Source organism: Leptonychotes weddellii, chromosome 2 (genome assembly GCF_054177405.1).
Source record: "Leptonychotes weddellii isolate Sample4059 chromosome 2, ASM5417740v2, whole genome shotgun sequence".
Lineage (NCBI taxonomy): Eukaryota > Metazoa > Chordata > Mammalia > Carnivora > Phocidae > Leptonychotes > Leptonychotes weddellii.
In genome coordinates this window covers 93147957-93168476 of record NC_138370.1, presented here as the reverse complement: position 1 = coordinate 93168476, position 20520 = coordinate 93147957, and the positions used below count along the sequence as shown (strand labels likewise).

The window sequence follows — 20520 nt, the reverse complement described above, 5'->3', positions numbered from 1 at the left end:
TGCACTTTGCATGTGCCATTCCCTTTACTTGGCATACCCATCCAAGCTCAGACATCTCCCCATTCTGAAGCCCCTAATGTAAGTGGTCACTCCCTATTCTGTGCTGCTTTGTACATGGGCACACTCTTGTGGTTGCATACATTGCATTGTATTGTTAAATAGCTGTTAATACATCTGATTCTCCTAGAAGTACATTATGGGCTGCTTAGGAGTCCCTGCCTTTTCATCTTCGTATTCGTCATACTTAGTAGAGTGTATGGCTTGTAGTAATAGATACTAAAAAAAAAAAAAAAAATCATTGTTGAAATGACTTTGAATTTATCTTACAGGCAACAGGGGGTCACCAAAGTCAGTTTTTAAGTCAATGAAAGACATTATCAGTTAAGGGTTTCAGCAAAATAATTCTGGCACCGTGCTAGATGTATTGGAGGGAAATGAGAGACAGGTGGCAGAGAATCTAGTTAGGAGGTTTCTTTATAATCAAAATGAGAGATGATAAAATTCTAGCAGTGACTGTGGAAATGGGAAAGAATGAATAAATTTGAAATTATGACAGGCAGGATTTCTGACTTATTGCGTGATTGGACAATGGAGATGGGGGAGAGAAGAACACAGGACAATGCTTTGGTTTGGAGCTTGGCTGACCAGATGAAATAAATGTTGAGTTAGGGAACTTAGAAGGAAGACTTTGTTCATAGGGGGAAAAAATACTAGGTTTGGTTTTAAATGTGTTGAGCTGGAGGTTCTCGGAGACATACCAGTAGAAATGTCTAGTAGGCTGTTAGATACAGAGGTTGTATATATACATTGTGTGTCTTAAAAGCATTCTTCCAAATATGTATATTGATTTTAAAAATGTTTAAACAAATTGATTAAGCATTTATTATCTTTTATTTCTAAAATCAAAGGCTTTATCTCATTCTATACTATCTAGGCATAGTACTCGGTACTGTATGTTGAGAATCGAGAACAGAAGAATTAAGTTGACAAGGTGTTGGCCCTCCTCGCCTCTCCTTCATTCCCACCTCCTCAGTGAGGAGGGAACACAAACACACATCACGAATCACCGTGGAAACAATGGATACACGGAGGTCAAGAATGGACCTTGCTCAAGGTCCTATGGGAAGGAGTAGTGGAACTTAACTACAGTTCCTGACTCCTCAAATGTAAACATTTATCTCAAGAGAGCATTCGACATAGAGTTTGACTTTCTCAAAAGATGTTGAAGAATCTCTTCTCTCTCAAGACCTAACAATAATGGATCCTTGAAAGGCTTTTTTTTCTTAGATTCAAAATATTTAATAAAATATTTTTAAAATCTCAGCTGTAAAGTAAACCAGCTCTGCAGAGAAAAGGTTATCAAAATATAAAAAAAAAAAGAAAGAAACTGATAAAGAAACTAGGCTAGAGGCAAGTCCAAGGCCATCTTAGAAAATGGCACATGATTGTAAATAACGATTGAGTTCTATTTTTATCTTTCTTCTGTTTTTCCTTGTTCATTATCCAGATCCATTAGGCAAAGTAGCACAGCAACTGAATGTATTTTGTTGAAGCTACAACATACACACAAAAAGGCAAAACATGGAAAATCACATTAATGAAACATGATTTGGGGAAATAGGGAGATATGAACTCCAAATATTGTGAACTGTAGATCTGAGAAGCATTTCAATGGATGTTCTCCCCATCATACTTCAGGGTATGAAAGGCCTTTTAATAAAAATCCCAAGGAAAAGGTTCCATTATCTCCTGAAGGGCTGTCTTAATGATATTGTTTCCAGAGAGTCTTATGCTCTTGAAAACCTGTGACACTAATCCTTTAGTTTATCTGGATTCTTATGATTCTAGACAAGACATTTAAGGCCACCAGTCCTCTGTGACCTCTAATGTGATGGAAGAGGCTAAGTGGCACACGTGTCCCTGAACAGGAAGGGAAAGAGAAGCCATGAGGATAGTGCATGAAGCAATCATTTCCCTGAGGAGTGTGACTGCACCATGAAGGTTTTGTGCCTGGTTAGTGTCTCTACACATGGATTTAATTGTACTGTGATAGCATGTTCATACTCACCAAGGATATAAGAACAAGTAACAGCTTTCTCACCAGAAAAGCATCTTATTTACCTAGTGCTTGCAGGCTGCAGAGAAACCACAGACAATAAATCTCTCTTGAACATTTATGAGATTTCTTTTTAAAATGCAGGAAATGTAGCCCTCCTACAGATTGCAAGCAATTCTAGCAATTCCAAACTCTTTCCTGGGAGATTTCTCCTTAAACTCTTGGTGCCAAAATGCGATTTATTTTGAGTATTCTTGAGTTTCTTAGGACTTTAATGAGTTTAATGAATGTTTGGCTGTCATTTTTACATCAAAGCTGTCTATTATGAATAGCCACAAGCTTTAGAGGCTGGTTCTCTATTACAGTCAACCAGAGCAGCTCCCTCCCTGGCTGGCAGGTGGGCATTAGTCATTTTTAAATTGTTTGATTCTGACTGTCATATGGTACAACAGGAAGAAGCACGTAATCTACTATGCGGTGTGGTAGATATCCAGAAATAGAAATAAGTTCATCAAAGTACTGGCACCTGCTTGTCCTCCCGCATTCTGATCTCCTCAGGGAGGAGGAGCACAAGTGCCTATCAAGGACCATTGTGGACAAAATAGACAGAGTAGAACCAAAGACAGTTAGATATAAATGCAGATGGTGGGTTGGGTGCATTATAAGATGTGGGTGTCACTTAGATCATGGGAGTTGGAGACTAAAGCTTTAATGGGAGAAGTGAAGGGAGTGCACGTGGGAGTCCTGGAGGCTGTCTTTCTCCCTTTGTTATACTACTGATGAGGGCTGAGTGTACTTCCGCCCCCCAGCTTTATGGAGGTATAATTGACAAAAATTGTGTATATTTATGGTGTACAACGTGCTGTATTGTTTATGTATACATTGTGAAATGACTACCATAATCAAATTAACTAGCACATTATCACCTCACATAGTTGTCATTTTTTTGTGCTGAGAACATTTAAGATCTACTCTCCTAGCAAATTTTAAGTATACGGTACAGTATTAATTATTGTCTCCATGATGTACTTTAGATTCCCAGAACATTTTTATCCTGCATAACTAAAAGTTTGTATCCTCTGACCAACACTTCCCCCACTGCTCAGCCCCTGGCAATCACTATTCTATTCTCTCTATATATACATATATAACCTATTTTCTTTATCCATTCATTCATGGAGACTCAGGTTGATTCTATATCTTGGTCATTGTGAGTAGTGCTGTAATGAACATGGGAGTGCAAATATCTCTGCAAGATACTGATTTTATTTCCTTTGGCCATATTCCCAGAAGTGGGGTTGCTGGATCATACGGTAGTTCTATTTTTAATTTTTTGAGAAACCTCCATACTGTTTTCATAATGGCTGTACCAATTTACATTCCCACCAGCAGAGTACAAGAGGAGTTCCTGAGCTGGGTGTATTTTATGCAAGTAGGAAATCTTGGTTTTAGTGAAAGGAATGCCAGGGTGAGCCATATGGGAAGAGAAGCAGGATCAAGCTTCCAGGTTTAGTTTGGCTCCACGCTTGAACGAAGTGTGACAGGGGAGAGGCCAGGTGGTCCTTGAGGCTCCAGTACTCTCTGACTTGGTTTCCTAGGTAGGAGAGAAGATACGTTTTTGAGTCAAAAGCCCTTGCTGTGAATGAGGACTGTACACTGGTCTGAGCCATTTCTGAAACCCAAGGATAGGTACCCATTCAGTTGAGGAGGGAGATGTCCTAGCATTTGACTGAATGACCTCTTGAAACAGCAATACCTGTAAAACTCTCAGCACAAACCACAAACTGCAAAATGGAAAAACAGAGTTGGTTTCAGAAAAAGAGAATTATGTACTAAGCCATAGATAGCATCCTGATTTAGATATTCTTGTTAAAAAAAAATAAAAAGGCAATGATGAAGTTTGTCATGTGGTATTAGAGAAAATCTCCCTATTCAGCTCCAGGATTCTCTAAGACAATTTGGTTTGCACCTGGCTGCCCAAAGAGACTTGCTTGGCTGCTATAGCAACTATAGTCCCTGAATGTATGGCAGTTGACAAAAACACTCTTTATATGCTGATTTTTATGCTTAGCAACGTAGGCTGGGCTGGTTGGCTGGATAAAATAACAAGTTGGATGATAAAATTGCTGTACAACAGTGTTGTCACACTCCTTTCTTTATCTCACAACTCACCTCCTCCCAGTCATCCCCAAATCCCCTCAGCTCCACTATCTGCCCCCCGCACTCCCCCACCCCCATCTAGCCACCTTCGTTGCTCAGCTGGATTCTTGCAGTGGCCTCCGAATTGCTCTATTTCCACTCGTATATTTCTTCCTTCTACTCTTTAAACAGCTGTCAGAGTGGTCCTCTTAAAATATGTCCGATTACTGTCTTCCTTTGATTTAAACCCTCCAGTGGTGTATTAGTCAGCTCTCGCTTCAATAAGCCTGCCAAACAAACCACTCTGACTCTCAGTAGTTTACAATGTTAAGCATTCGTTTTACTTGCCCGCGGGTCAGCTGGGGTGACTCTGCTTCAGGCTTCGGCATGGGTTCTGGTGTGCTCCATGAATCTTTTCCTGGGACTCTTGCTGACGGGGCAGTGAAGCCTAGAGCCTACTCCTCAAATGGAATCAGGGGAGCTCCAGAAGCCAAGACAACCCATGTGAGCACATGGAGGCCTCTGTCTGTGTCACATTAGTCAAATTCCATTGACCAAAGCAAGGCGTATGTGTCAATGGTGTAAGGAAATACACGTTACACACGTGGGAGGGGACTGCAAAGGACTATGGCCTAGGATGTGTGTAAGTATATCATCCTATTACAAGCAAGTGAAAAAAATGGGACCAATAATCAAAGCTCCCCAGAATGGCTTCTGAGGGCACTTGGGGGGACAAAACAGTTCTACAGCCCTTACCACAGTTTACAAGGGCCCGTGCAATCTGGCCTCTGACTACCTTTAGGAAGTAATTTTTTACCCCTTTTCTCCTTTCTCTCGGTTGCAGACACTTTGGTTCTTTTTCTATTCATTGAACCCTCCACACATGTTCTTGGCCCCGGACTTTTCCGTTCATTTTTCCTGCCGCCTGAAATTCTCCCCACACTTCTGCACAGCTCACTCTTCTTCATCTCATTCTGGCCTCTGTTGAAATATCACTTCCTAAAAGAAGCCTTCCCAGGCCCCATGTTTCGCCTAACAGGACTTGCCACACTCCTTCTTCCCAACCTGCTCAATTTTTTTCTTTTTCCTTTTTATTTTTAACAGCATTAGCACTGCCTGTCGTGTGTTCTAAACTTCTTTATTTGGTTTTTCTCTGTATTTTCCATGAGAAAGTAAGGTCTTTGAAGGCAAAACACTGATGTTCCCAACACAGAGAGGGGGCTCAAAATATAATTGTTGCTCCCCTCCTTCTCTATTGCTCTACACAACCTTCAAAGTCCTTGGAATACATTGGCATGTGGCCTTGTAAAGACAAAACACCCACAGGCCATGGGCAAGGTTTTTTTGTTTTTGTTTTTTTCCTCTATGGTTTCTTACAAGCTCCTTCCACCGATAGAAAATATTGATCTCAGAGTCATTTTTTCTTGTTGTTTTTTTTTTTCCCTTCCAAGTAGTTCATGTCAGGTTTTTGAAATTGAAGAAGGTCCACGGATTTTGTTATGAGCTCCTATCAATCATTGCTTGAGTTCAGTGCACTTTGGATTGTTTGTGTGTGTATATCAGGGATGGGCAAACCGTTAATATTGGCTGCCAAGTTTCCAACTTCTGCTTTTTTGTTTTTGCTTTAATTATTTTTGAGGTGTGGAAGTTTCCTGTCATGAATAAGGCATGTGTATATTTGAATGTACAATGGCTCTTATTCTCCAGCTCTGGGGGTTTGAATAATCTAGCACTTGAGAGAAGTATTGAAGAAAGCACTTTCAGAGACAGGATCTCTTTAAATAGGGGTACAGAGAGAGGACTGGAGATGGCAGAAGGCCCAGTTTTACTGGGAAGGTCGGATGACAGTGTGCACACCATGGGCAGATAATCCTTCACATACGTATGCCAAACCTGTAATACCTTGTGCCTACTCTGTGGGCCAGACCTGGCAAATATCAGCTGTGAGGAGGGTCGTATGTATGGTAGAAGGGATGGAGTCATTTCCACAAGAGAGAGCTCCTTATCAGTGTAATTTGAGATGATGTGCAGAAGAAGAACTGTGGTTTGGAGCATAGGGAATGGAGCCAAAAGTCTGGAAGTGGGACGGCAGCCAATCAGTGTGTTGGGCAGAACACAAGGGAACCAGGGAGCAGGTGAAGGTTCAGCACAGAAGAACAAGGAAAAATAGCAAAGTACGAGGGGGCAGTTCTGAGAGTCGTCTATAAATGACCCATATGTGCCTCATATTTCTTTTAGGTACAGCCTGTAAGTGAGCTGGAGCAGGAATATCAGGTAATAGTGCTCAGTATTTTTACAGAGATTATAGTTCAATTTATTTGCTTGTTTGTTTTCAGGATTTTATTTTTAAGTTATCTGTACACCCAACGTGGGGCTTGAACTCACAACCCCAAGATCAAGAGTCACATTCTCTACCTGCTAAGCTGCCCAGGTGTCCCTCAATTTATTTGTTTTTAATTGCTACTATTGTTTAGATAAAAAGGCGTAATCAAGTTAGATAGGTGTGTATAGGTTCTAGTATTTGAAGGAATCTGAGTTGCAAAAATAAATAAATAAATAAATAAATTCTCTTCTACCTCAAGTCATTTGGTGTGTGAACATTTAGTCCTAATAAGAAGCAAGACTGATGCCCGTTACTCCAATTAAAGGTAAAAACGAAAGGCTATGAGAGTCGATAATTGGGTCTGTTTTGAAGCCCAAATCTCTTCTGTCAGAACTCTAATGATGTATTTAGACCCTAATCGAGGTGACATTTAATGGAATATACATTTATAAATTTTTAAAGTACACGGTTTAAGTAAAACATTTTTGTATATAACCAATAAATATTGCAACATCTTTAAATTTTAATTTATCATCACCCTTATTGTGTCTTTATTTGTGGCTTTAGCTCAATACGCTGAGGTAAAGTACAAACCTTTGAAAAATAATACATGATTATATTGGCAACATTAAAGATAACGGTAAGCAAACAGGCCTTATTCATGTAATTGTTTTGGGCGTCAAATAGTTTTAAATAAACACTGGTTAAAACTGTATTTCATGAATTCACACTCATTTACTAAGTTTTTTTTTTTCTTTGTGGAAAATCACATAGCCTAGGGGAAATTCTTCTATTTGAGACACTGATAAGGCACATTTTCTAGGATTATCTTGGGTTTGTAAAATCACTGTTTCTGCTCTGCCTGAGAGGATTTTATTTCCATCAGTTTCCTTTTCTACATTCTCCCTCTTTCCAAATTAGTTTTAGGCTCTGGATACTTGCATATCAATTGTCTTGAATAATATAAGTACTTCTTTGTTTATTCATGTGAACTCTTTATCATGGTGTCTGGCCAAAATAGGTCTTCTCTAACATTGGTGTTCACCCTATCCCCAAACTAACACATTTCCTTGTCATTTTCCATTGCTCCCTCATTCAACAAATATTAACTGAGTGCCAGGCAGGCTCATAAAAAGTTGTATGATCATGAACTACCCCAGTGGGCTGCATTCTTGCCGTGTGCAGGGTCAAAGCCGAGACTATGATCAAGTTATACGGTCCAGTTCTAACAGAACTGTATCTTTTGCTTTTAGTCTTCTATGGTTTTGTAAGCAAAAACTCCTACTAATTTCCCAAACTCTCTATGCCAAAATATAAAATTATTACTCATTATTTATTTATAGTATTTTTTTCATTATATAACATTATTAATTTATACACCAGTGTCACTGTATGAGTTATCTATTGCTTTGTACCAAATTACCCTCAAACCCTAACAGCTTAAAAGAACAAATGTTTATTATCTCATAAAGATTCTGAAAGTTTAGAGACCAGAAATGACTTAGCTAGGTGATTGTGGCTCAGGGTTTCCTTGGAGATTACAGTAAAAACGTCAGCCAGGGCTGTGGCCAGCGGAAGGTCTGACCGAGCCGGCGGGTCTGTTTCCAAGGCGGCTGAGTCCCGTGACTTCTGGCCGGAGGGCCCCGTTCCTCGCCCTGGAGGCCTCTCCGTAGGGTTGCTTCCGTGTATCTGGCTTCTCCCAGAATTAGCAATCCAAACGAGCAAGAAGAACTTACTTCCTGCCAACTGAAGAGCAATACTCTATCCTCTTAAATAAAAGAAACAATCTATTAATAATAATTTTTTTATAAAGAGAGCAAGGGGCAAGCAGGCGACGCCTTTTATGACTTATTCCCAGTCACTTGCGCCATCGTCTGTTCGTAGTGAGTCATTAAGCCCAGCCCACACTCAAAAGGGAGGAGAGTGAGGCTCCACTCTTTGAAGGGAGAATCTAAGATGCTGTGCACGTATTTTAAAACTACTGAAATCACAGCGTCATCAAAGCGTTCTGAGCCAGTTCCTTACTTTCCTAAATGAGGAAACTGAGTCCCAGAAATGTGATGACACTAGGAGCTCTTACCACCCTCACCCTTCTATCCTATATGGAGTTGAAGCCTTTCCCTTTTGACCCTCCGTCGTTGAGTTTTCTGGCTTCTGGGTTTTATTGAGTTTCCTTCTGTCCCTTTCACTGCTTTCCATCTTATATATAGTTAACTAAGTAATAATACACATTTATCTATAAGTTCTTCATGAACAAAGAACATTTGTTACTCATATTTTTATCCCAAATGCCTGGCCTAGAGCCTGACACATAGTAGGAACTCAAGTATATATTTATTTGAGCTACACTGGTTAATATTTGCTCATCTCTCACTGACATGACTTTCAAGTTGGTGTGCTATTCTTTAAAGTCTCAGAATAAAAATAGCCAGAGGGTATCTCTTAATTCCGTTTTACAGCTTCATAGTAAAGGATGTGTACATTTGTTCATGAAGATATTGAGGCAAGTAGCAATCGTTGAAAAAAAAAATGCTTTTTGACTGCTTTTATTCTGCTAAAGGAATCGTGTGGTAGGAGGTAAAAAAGGCAGATTTACGAAAGGAAATGAGAATAGTTAACGTGTTCATTAATGGCTATAGAATTTAAATTGGTAATATTAAATAGAATCTGATTGTCTAAAAAATGGAATCAGCTACTCCTTAGAGGTCAAGGTTTACTAACAGCTAGTGTAGGTAACAGTACAAATTTTATTCAATAGATGAATGTGAATGAATGAATGTGAAGGGAAGACGTTCCATTTTATTCTCTATGCCGTCTACCAGCGTGGAACAAAATCCCAGAAATACAATACCAGCGTGGAAATAAGTCTACATGCAAGAGCTAAGTGTCCTTCTTCGCTACTATCTGGTTCTAATTATTCTGTTGCTCTCGGGGAGCACAGCCCATCTCCAAACCAGGTCTCTGTGTCTACTAGGCAACACAGTCTCCAGAGAAGGTCCAGGGAGTTGCAGCAAATGGGGACTGGAATCCCACTGTAGCTCTACCTCACACTGTTCTCTTTAGTGAGGTAGTTTTTCATTGCTATGAGCTACTCATGAATGTATTCATTTATCCACTATTTGTCAAGCACTGTGTAAAAGATTCACATTATACTGAGGACCTTAACCAGTTAAAAACAATAAATAAGACATTTTTTATGGTACTAGAGGTAAGATAATAATATTTACTTGCGGGGCGCCTGGGTGGCTCAGTCGTTAAGCGTCTGCCTTCGGCTCGGGTCATGATCCCGGGGTCCTGGGATCGAGCCCCGCATCGGGCTCCCTGTTCAGCGGGAGGCCTGCTTCTCCCTCTCCCACTCCCCCTGCTTGTGTTCCCTCTCTCTCTGTCTCTCTCTCTATCAAATAAATAAATAAAATCTTTAAAAAATAATAATAATAATATTTACTTGCTTAGTGTTTTCCAATGGACAAGATAATTTATGCATCTAACCTTCATTAGTCGACATTGCCAGGGTAGATAGTATCCCCATTTTACAGATGAGGTAAGTAAGACTTAGAGCATTTAAAGGATGGGTCCTAGATGGCAGGCTAGCAAGTGTCAAGCCTGAGCTCAAATTCAGAAAGTCTAACCATATGTAGAACACATTTTCTGTCCACAAGACATAGCACCTAGCAATACCTGGTGCTCAAAAATGTCCATTGATTTGAAAACAAGGACACAATTACTAAAGTTCAAGGACATTTATAGCCCTGAGTGAATGTTACAAAATAAATGTTTCTCTGGATCCCAACTGTGGAATGTGAGATCAGTTACATCTCCAGATAATCTATCAGGCCTCAGGAAAGGAACAGGGGCAAAGTGTCTGCAGGCCAACGGTGTCCTTATAGGTCTTTGTTTTGTTTTGAGCACTTTAAAAAAATACATTTAGTAGAGTTAAAAATGTAGTTAGTCCCTTTATCACTTATCATCTTTTATTGCTACTTTCTCTTCCTTTTATTCATCATGTTATTTTGCCACTTTCCTTGATTATTTTTGGTCTTAGTACCAAAAGGAAAGAGGAAATTAATGTTAAAAAAAATAAGAGGATGCAAGATGTAAAATTTCTTCAGATGCTTCTTACCTCAGTGGCTACGATGCCTCCTTTGTGTGGGGAAATCAGGTCAGTGGGAAGCCCCGCTCTTGGGTATTTTTGATTGGATGAGCTATTCACATGACAGACATGAGAAAGTAATAGTGTTAAATGCAACACATATATTTGCATTACACAAAGTTTAAAATTAAAATTTCTCTAGTTTTAGTTTTAGGTTTTTAAAATGTCATTTTCCCTGGAGAGATGGAAATGGCATCTTGAGGGGAAATTACTTCACAGAAGCTATGTAATTTAATTGGATTTATTTCTAATAATGTGTGACATGAAAAGGTTAATTTGAAATGTTGAGAAGCAATGAATTCCTTGGATGATTCACCAAAAATTAGCTTTACTTTACAAATTACTGTGCCGTACTGTCTTTCTTACCTGAGGGTCAGCTGGTACTGAAGCTCAGGCTGTTGGGTATAAAATAATGAGAAGAAACAACATCACATGAAAAAGAACAAAATTTCACATTCAAATGCCTGTTATAACATAAACTAAACTGCTATTTTACATATTTTTTCATTACTTCCTGACTTTAGCATATACCCTAAGTTTCAGAGCATTTTCAAAATTCAGTGCCCTGAAACTTACATACTTCAGTTAGTAATCTGATAAAAACCAGAAGAATTAGATTTAACATGCTAAAAACACCTTTAACTTGCTTTTTTCGTAGCATTGAATTCCCTTTTGATTTAGCTTTTGGGATTATTCCTAAATGTGATTTTGAAATACTTCCTTTAGTACCTTAAGCTGTATGTTTTGGAGCCGATGAAATAAACTGAGCCATGCTTAATACCACTGCTCAGAATTCAGATATGTTTTAGTAGTGTTCCAATAAAGTAAAATAAAATAACTACCTTTAATGTTAGACAATTTATTAGTTATTGAACCAGTAATAAGTCATCTCATAATCAAAATAGTTTCAAGGCCAAAACTTCAATATCATTTATTAATTCATTCATCTGTCAAATGTTAATTAAGTATCTCTTGGTTATTTACAAAAGTACACAACCAATCTTATGCTGATTATCAGTGTACAACTCTACTAACAGCTACAGTGAGTATTAGCAATATCAGATAGGAGACTGTAGATACATATATACATAATATTATATACATATATTGTATAGATTAAGTAGTACCAGACAGGTTAGTGCTTTCTGTATTTAAGAATTTCCTTCAGGGGCGCCTGGGTGGCTCAGTCGCTAAGCGTCTGCCTTCGGCTCAGGTCATGATCCCAGGGTCCTGGGATCGAGTCCTGCGACGGGCTCCCTGCTCGGCGGGAAGCCTGCTTCTCCCTCTCCCACTCCCCCTGCTTGTGTTCCTGCTCTCGCTGTCTCTGTCTCTGTCAAATAAATAAATAAAATCTTTAAAAAAAAAAAAAAAGAATTTCCTTCAGAATGTTCACAAATTCAAGCAAATTTCTTTAACAAAATACATCCTTCACAACTACCTAAAATAGTGGTGAATGTGAGCTCTTGACCCCCGTGAAGCACAAAGGGAAGATAGTTACTGGTTGCAGAGAGACTCTGATCTTAACTGGAAAAGCCAAGATGGAGGATTGCTTAGGGCAATCACACGTATTATGAGTTAGGTCCAGTACCCGACAGAATGGGAACACAGGCTTCAACTCTACCATCTGTGTAACCATGGGCAGCTCTGTAAACATATAGAAAGGGGGCCAGCAACTGTCATAACACTGTAATAATTATATTTAATAACGCTTTTTAGTTATAGAAGGGTCACTGAAGACAATCTCAACATTTACTGAGTGATAGAAAAAGATGGAAACCAGAAACTTCGAGATAATGCATAAGAAAAAGATAAAACAGCAATGTGCTCAGAAATACTTTCAATATTGACCTTGTAAAACCACAATATGGTTTACATTCTTTTCAAAACCCTGGCATCTCTGAAAGGCAGTTCTGCAGCCATTGGAATCACTTCATATGCAGGTAAGCTCATAAGGCAGCATCAGCTGATGGAGTCTCTGGCTCTGTTCACTTTGGGATGTTTTAAAATTTCATTGGTTTGGGTGAACTTTGTCATCTTTTAGCAACTACTTCTCTCCTGTTCACATTTGCCTAGGTTAAATGAGGCTATAGACTTTAAAAATAGGTGCTTTTTTCTTACCTGGTTTGGATTTACTGTGTAAAGTGAAAAATAATTTCAGCATGCATTATATAAGCATTTGGCTATCAATGTGTGAAGCAAAGGTTTCATATTTTATTTATCATTTGTTGTGATGAAAGGCCTGATTCAAAATACAAATATAGCCACAAAGGCACTGTTCAAAAATGCTATCTGATTTTTTATGACATTTTGTTTCTCTAAAATACGGCTGGTGTCATTCAGGAAATCTTCTTTTTCTTTTTAATACTGAAGCCTAGGGGAAAATCTATTTAGTCTAATGGTCAACCTTAGTTATTATTTATATTCTTTTTGACTGCCTATGCTCCCTCTGGTGGATAATATTACATAAGAAAATTTTCCATTTATTTCCCCTTTATTCTCCTCTAGGCCCTGTATATCCAATACAGTAGTACTGTACCCCACTAATCTAAAACTCTGCACCTGAGTGATACATTCTATCATGTTCCTTTTATGATATAGTACTCTATCAGCATAGAATTTCCGCATTGTAATTTTTGAAAGCTAAACAAATGTAACCCAATTAACTGTGTGTTAATTGTCCATATTAATGGCAATAACAAAGAGCTTTTTTATGCTCATGAGACAATTTACATGTCACAAGCATGCTAGAATCTTTCTTTATGAATACATAGGATAAATTTGTTCCATTGTAAGGAATAAAAATACACTTAATTTGATTGTATCATCTCATTATTTTTGAGTATGCAAAGAGCGCTTTGTAAATTATACAACGTTTAGCCATTAGTACTAGCCAAGGAGAAATGACCTGGCTTTTCTGTTTAACACACTTTCTAATGTTAAATAAAGCTGATTTTTAAAAAAACAAACTATTGGATTTGAGCCCTAAAATTACCCAGAGTATACTTGTTCAGAATGCCACAATTTCATAAGTAAATGTCACTATTTTTGGAAAACAATGTTTTATTCCTGCCTCCCCTTTACCAACCTTGCAAAAGATTCTTCAAAAAAAGACCTCCAATATAATCCTGCGTTTGGCTTGAATAGAATGAGCAACGATAACAAGCACAAATCTAAGAATTACTATTCATAGACTAAAACTTCTTCATTATAAAACTAATCTACAGCAGTAATTTTCGTGGGATTTTTAAAGGCCAGTTCATGTAAGCCCTCTCCTCCTGACCTGAACACACACACACCTGATTGAAAACCAGTGATATAGACTAGGGAATCCATTTTTTTCCTCTCCCCAGATTACTTTATATACAAACTGATAACTAGAGTTGTCATGCATATTGTATACATATTGAAAACTACACAAGTATACATATGAAAACTACCGTATATAATATGTTTGTTGTATGAAGACTTTTAATGATAAATGAAAAACATTTTAGTTCCAACAGAAAAACCGGAAAGGATACAGACAATTCAGACCTGAAAATATACAAATGGCCAATAAATGTGCTTTATAAAATTTCAAACTCACTAATAATAAAAAATGCAAGGAAAAATAAATTGCCATGAGTTTTTAAAATGCTGAAATACCCAATGGTGCTGAAGATATGCTTAGACTGTTTTATACATTGCTGGTCAAAGTCTAAATGGAAATAACATTTCTTGGAAAATAGTTTCTAGGAAAAGAAATTTATATTTATTCAAATACATTTATCTTTGCATGATTTAATGGGAAAAAATATTAACAGCCTAAATATCCAATTATAAGGGAATGTGTATGTAATTTTTTGCATCTATGTAATGGAATATTTTACCATTAGTAAAAAATTAGCTTTTAGAAAAGAGCATTTATTATTATTTTCTGATACAGAAGTAACAACATTATTATGGAAAATCAGAAAACACTGAAAAAATAACAAAAAGATTACCTATAGCCCAACTACACACAGAAAATTTTGTGTGTGATTTTTTTTTCTATCATTAGTTAAGATTAAACTGTATTTACTGTATATTTAATTTTTTTAGGGGGGGAGGGCAGAGGGAGAGAGAGAAAATCTTTTTTTAAAAAAGATTTTATTTATTTATTTGACAGAGAGGGAGAGAGAGCACAAGCAGGGGCAGTGGCAGGCAGAGGGCAAAGCAGCCTCCCCGCTGAGCAGGGAGCCTGATGTGGAGTTGATCCCAGGACACTGGGATCATGACCTGAGCGGAAGGCAGATGCTTAACTGACTGAGCCACCCAGGCACCCAATGGGAGAGAGAATCTTAAGCAGGCTCCCCACCCAGCTCAGAGCCCAACTCAGGGCTTGATCTCAAGACCTGAGATCATGACCTGAACTGAAACCAAGAGTTGGATGCTTAACTGACTGAGCCACCCAGGCACCCCCTTTTGCTTTTTAGGGAGGGAGAGAGGGAAAGGGGGGAGCTCTATATTTAATTTTTAATCAATCTTTTTTTAAAAAAAATATTTTATCTTAGGTGATTATGTGTATGTGTGTGTTGCAGAGAAAGCAAGAGTGACAGAGAATAAGAAAACTAGAAGGGGGGTGGGTGCAGTGGGAGAGAGAGAGAGAGAGAGAATGGGAATTCCTTGGAAAAAAAAAGATTTTAATTAAGGCAGACTCATTGTTGATTGAATACCCTTTGATCTACTACAGATTTTTTTTTAAGTTTGTTTATTTAAGTAATCTCTACACCCAATGTGGGGCTTGAACTCACAACCCTGAGATCAAGAGTCACATGTTCTTCCAACTGAGCCAGCAAGGCACCCCCCTACTACAATTTTTTTTTAAAATAGTAACTGGAATAGGAGTATCTACATTTGGTGGATTATTGCAAAGATGGCCACCAACAAGTTCTTCCATTCCTCTCTATATATGCCCCTTCTTCCATCAAGAGGCAAAAGTCTTCTATCCTTAAATCTGGACTAGTCCTGTGATTTGCTTTGGCCAGTAGACTGTGTGAAAGTGATGTCGGTTGACTTCTGGGCCTAGGTCTCAATAAACTTTGCAGCTTATCTTTTTTCATGCTCTTGGAAGCCAGCCATCATGTAAAGAATTCCAACTGTCTAACTAGAAACAGTTTATGAGGAGAGAGAGAAGGATCCTGGAGGAATTATAAATAGGAGAGGCCAGATCAAACCCCAGTCATTCTAGCCACCCCAGCTGACTGCCAAATTTCTAGGTGAAGCCATCTTGGATCCTCCAGCCCCAGTGGAGTTGGCCCAGCTAATGTCACTCAGAGCAGAGACTAACTCTCCCTAGTAAAACCCATCCATTTGGCAGCTGTCTGCCATTTTGTTGATGTTCTAGCCTTTATGTATTGGGATGATTTGTTAAGCAGTAGTAAGTTCCCTGAAATACTGTATGAACCAGATATGGCTAATGGTGAGCTGGGCTTCTCAGGCACAGCACCTCTGGGCATGTCCCTCTTTCTTTTTCTTTTTTCTGAAACATGGCAGCCACAGACGGGGCACCACTATATGATGGTGAGGTGACAGTAGGAGGATGAACTTCTATGTACTAAGAACAGCATGGGGAAATATGGAAAGGGCTAGATTGCTGAAGGCATCCTTGAACTACCAGCCTGCCTCACATCTGCCTACCCCCCAGAATTCTTGTAGGTAGATAAGCACTTACATGTTTTAAATGCTAAGCTTATCTGTTAGGTTTGCTGTCCCTTCCAGCTGGATGTAATTTAAACTGACTCAGCAGGCTTTTAAATTTTTTGTAAAATTTCAAGACACAAAAAAATTACTTATGATATAATTGTATGTGGCAGAATCAGGTTCCAAACATGATTGTCCTAACAATAAGAAAAATATCTGTATCTGCCCATCCATTTATCTACCTATCATCTCTCTATCTACTTATCCACCTACCTATCTATCCATCTGTCTCTTTGCCTATATCTATCCATCCATTTTTTATTGCAAATGAATAAATGAATAAAAACTGGAATGTAATGCATCAAATGCCACTTACAACTTTTATAATTAGTGGTTCATTCACTTAATCACTTAACCCAACTCACTGAGTGTTGTTTTTTCCAGCCATAAAATAGAGCTAAGCAGTATATCTATTTTGCAGCATTGTTGGGAGGCAGAGAAAATGTGTGTAAGATGCTTAGATTTGTGTTTATACTAAGTAAGTGCTGAAAAAATGTTAGCTAGAATGATTTCTATTAAGTTTTCATTTTTATTTCTATCATTTTTGCTTTTCTAATTTTCTACAATAAGAATAGTTACTTTTATAATCAGAGAAGAAAACAAAGAGAGTCTTGAAGAAAAATCTCTGGCTGGTACTTATACAGTATTAAACTCCAAAACAAATATAAAGTTCTATGGAGCAGAGGTTGAATTTCCAAGTTTTGTGGCTTAGATATTGGGTCTGCTAGAATCATTTCATCCACTACCTGAAATATTTACAAGTATTATTTAAGTATTTTGTTTAATATTAAATGGCAAAATTGAATCTTTATGGCAAAATGAATCTTTTATGTTCCTCTACATATCCTTGACTAAACTGGCGTACTTTAAAATTGCCAAACACCCCCCCCCCCCAGTAAGGTTTGAATGTTTCTAGATGGGTGGTTCAAAAAACATCAAGTTGAACATGTCTGAAATTTTTCTGAACATATGGCAAAGAGGTGGGAGCTAACACTTTTAGTTACTTATACTTGCTGGATTTGCCTGGGCTGATATTTCTGGAACTTTAATATTACTCAAAATAAAGTAGAGAAAACAGCACAAAGAATCTGATTATTTCTGACTGGTGGTTGATCCCCAGTGTTGATGGAAATCTGGCAATTATAACAGGAAGTCTGATGGCTTTGGATTCTTGAATTTTAAGTCATTTTATAACTTGAAGGTGGCTGTTCCAATTTCAGTTCTGCTACTGACTGGCTTCCTATTATTATCATCACATTGTCCTGGTTTTTTAATGTGTAAAATGGGGTTATAATGCTGATCATTTCTGCTTCTCTCTCCTTTAGAGTATTTCAGATGTTGAAATTCTTTAAGGTGAAATATAACAATGCATGTAATATATCCGGATAAAATAAAAATATGAACTAAGAAAATCACTGCAGAGGGAATACTGAAATGAGAGAAATGAAATGAAACTAGAAGTGAGTAGTAAAATATTTGCCAAGAGATACTGTGTGCTTGTTGGAGATGAGCCATGATTTTGACTCTGTGCTCTCTAGCAGCCAACAAAAAGGAAAAAAAAATGTGGGTTACAGAATTCAGAGGGTCAGTATGACAAGAACTGACCGTATCAATAGCCATACAAAACCAAAAACAAAGCAGTTATTCCCAGGACACTATGATCCTGGCAACTTCTCAACCATAGATATATCAACACTTTCATAGGGCAATTTCTTATAAAATTATTTGAAATAGACCAATGAGAGAACACCAAGTTTAGTATGATCAATCTAGATAATACCAGAATGCTATAAATTCAGGTGCAGACTTTCTGATCTGACTTCATCCAGGGATTCACACTGCAGCACTTAGACATGGAAGGATTGCACAACTTTTCCCCAGTCTTCAGTCAGTCATGTTTCTTTCAAATGAGCCTTTGTTAAGAAGGGGATTGCAGTTGCAACATGTTGCCAGTTACATTTCAAATTAATTACCAGTTAAGTTTCAGTGGAGCTGGCAAGCAAAACCCACCTTCTCCTGTGAAAGCAGAACTTAATAAGAACAGCCGCAACAAAGTAACCTGATCTCTTCATGTGGATGGACTGAAGGGGTGGGCAGGGCCAGGATTCTCCTCTTGAATATGAGCCAGAAAATGAGGTTGTTCAACAAGAGAGAAAAAAAAATTAAAATATAATAATAAATGGAAAAACAGACATTTAAATTGGGTGAAGTCTAAAAACAATAGAAGCAGAATTAGAGTATAATTTTAAGGTAAGAGAATTTATCCCAAAGAAAAATATTAATTTTAAAATATAAAAAAAGCAATTGAATTACAAAAATTAAATAGACTTGAAAATAAATAGATTCAAGATAATAAGTGAGATCTAATAAGTAAAAAGAAAGAGGTTATTAAGACTAAAAGTAGTTTTTAAGAATATAAAGTTTTTGTATTAAAACTGTAGAAATAAATTTTTAAGTTACAAGAAAATCAGAGCCAGAAAATCTAAGATATAAAAATAAAATAGAATAAAAATTGGGAGTACACAGCATATAAGTTATTAATAATAAATTTTAGGTGAATATTGAGGTGATGAACTGCAGAAATCAGTTTTTAGTAAAGGCAGGAAACACCCATGCAAGAAGCAGGCTAATGGGAGTCCATCATAAGGAAAGGTTTACCTGCAGGTGACTTAAGAGTCAACTCATTGGTAGGCATGTCTTTCCCCAAAGAGCAGAACTATGCAAATTCCTTCATCTGATTTTAGTAAAGGACCTCACTCCTGTCGGAAACTTTCACAATTACAAACATTTGTGTATCTACATCTTTACACCTCTGTTTTGTTTTGTTTAGGAAAAAGTTCTGAAAGTTGAGTTGACTAAAGAATATACACATTTTAAAAGGTTTTTAATGATATATGATGTCAATTTGTCCTGTGGCTGGTAGCAATTTCTATTTAAACTGGGCGAAAAACCATCTTTTTTACTTCCACTTAGTCTAACCGTGGTATTATCACACTGTTTTCTTTGCTAATCTGAGAGGCAAAAAAATATCTTGTTTTAAATTGCGCATCTTTGATTGTTATTGAGACTGACCCAAGTTCTTACAGAAGGAAAATTTGGTTATTCAGTATCTCTTCTCTTCCTCTTTCCTCTGCCTGCTAATCTTGATATAAATAGACTAGAATACTTTAATTCTCACAAGGTAGATAACTTAATTGGCAAATGATGTTGGAATAGACATGAAATACACAACATGTTTCTTCATATCCCTTTTGTTAAACCAGCCTTTCCCAAGCTTCTTGCTTGCTAGTTAGCTCTCAGATCTGGCTTGACTCCTAAGAAAATGGAAATGATGGTTAATTAATGATAATAGTTGCTTGAATTCCCAACATCATTTGGTAACATAAAAATGCTGAAATGACTCTTAGGAACTTTCAGGTATTTTAATTAAAATTAAAAAATGAATCAATAAATTAAACTAACAGTTTTAGTTTAATTTGTTGAACTGTGAACAATCAAGCATAGTTGTCTCACGATAATAGAGTTGTAGGATCAGCTTTTTGTATTTTTTAGTATTATCAGACCTTGAAATTAAAGCGAAGTGACAAAATTAATATGGTATTTAAATTGCAGGTAATATCCTATGTAATTCAAATTTTATTTCCTGATAACAATTTATGTACTACACATTTTTTTTTTTTAAAGATTTTATTTATTTATTTGACAGAGAGAGACACAGCGAGAGAAGGAACACAAGCAGGGGGAGTGGGAGAGGGAGAAGCAGGCTTCCCACGGAGCAGGGAGCCCGATATGGGACTCGATCCCAGGACCCTGGGATCATGACCTGAGCCGAAGGCAGACGCTTTATGACTGAGCCACCCAGGCGCCCCTATGTACTACACATTTATGTTATTATCTAATGTGTACAGATTGGCTTTGGTTGGCTTTTGAAATGTTTTCTTACTGCCCATTTAGAGGATATTGAATATTCAGAAGATAAGGTCGATGACTTCTCTGTTCTAAGGTGAGCAAAAAATTTGATCTGTATGTTAAGAAATATTGACATCTTTTACAAAAATAGTTTCAATATTGAAAAGGGGAGACAGATGTTCTCACATTTTAAAAATTAAATTTCAGATTGCAAGGTATGAA

The 20520-nt window shown here is 37.5% G+C and overlaps 1 long non-coding RNA gene across 1 annotated transcript; it reads right to left on the bottom strand.

The window, feature by feature from the left end:
* Positions 1 to 3302: 3302 nt before the first annotated feature.
* On the bottom strand, positions 3303 to 20066 carry LOC145720131 (uncharacterized). Its single transcript, XR_014142899.1, has 3 exons — positions 18400 to 20066; positions 10639 to 10720; positions 3303 to 3650 (listed from the first exon to the last, which is right to left on the bottom strand). It is a non-coding gene; the product is annotated as an uncharacterized LOC145720131 (long non-coding RNA).
* Between the last annotated feature and the right edge of the window lie 454 nt (positions 20067 to 20520).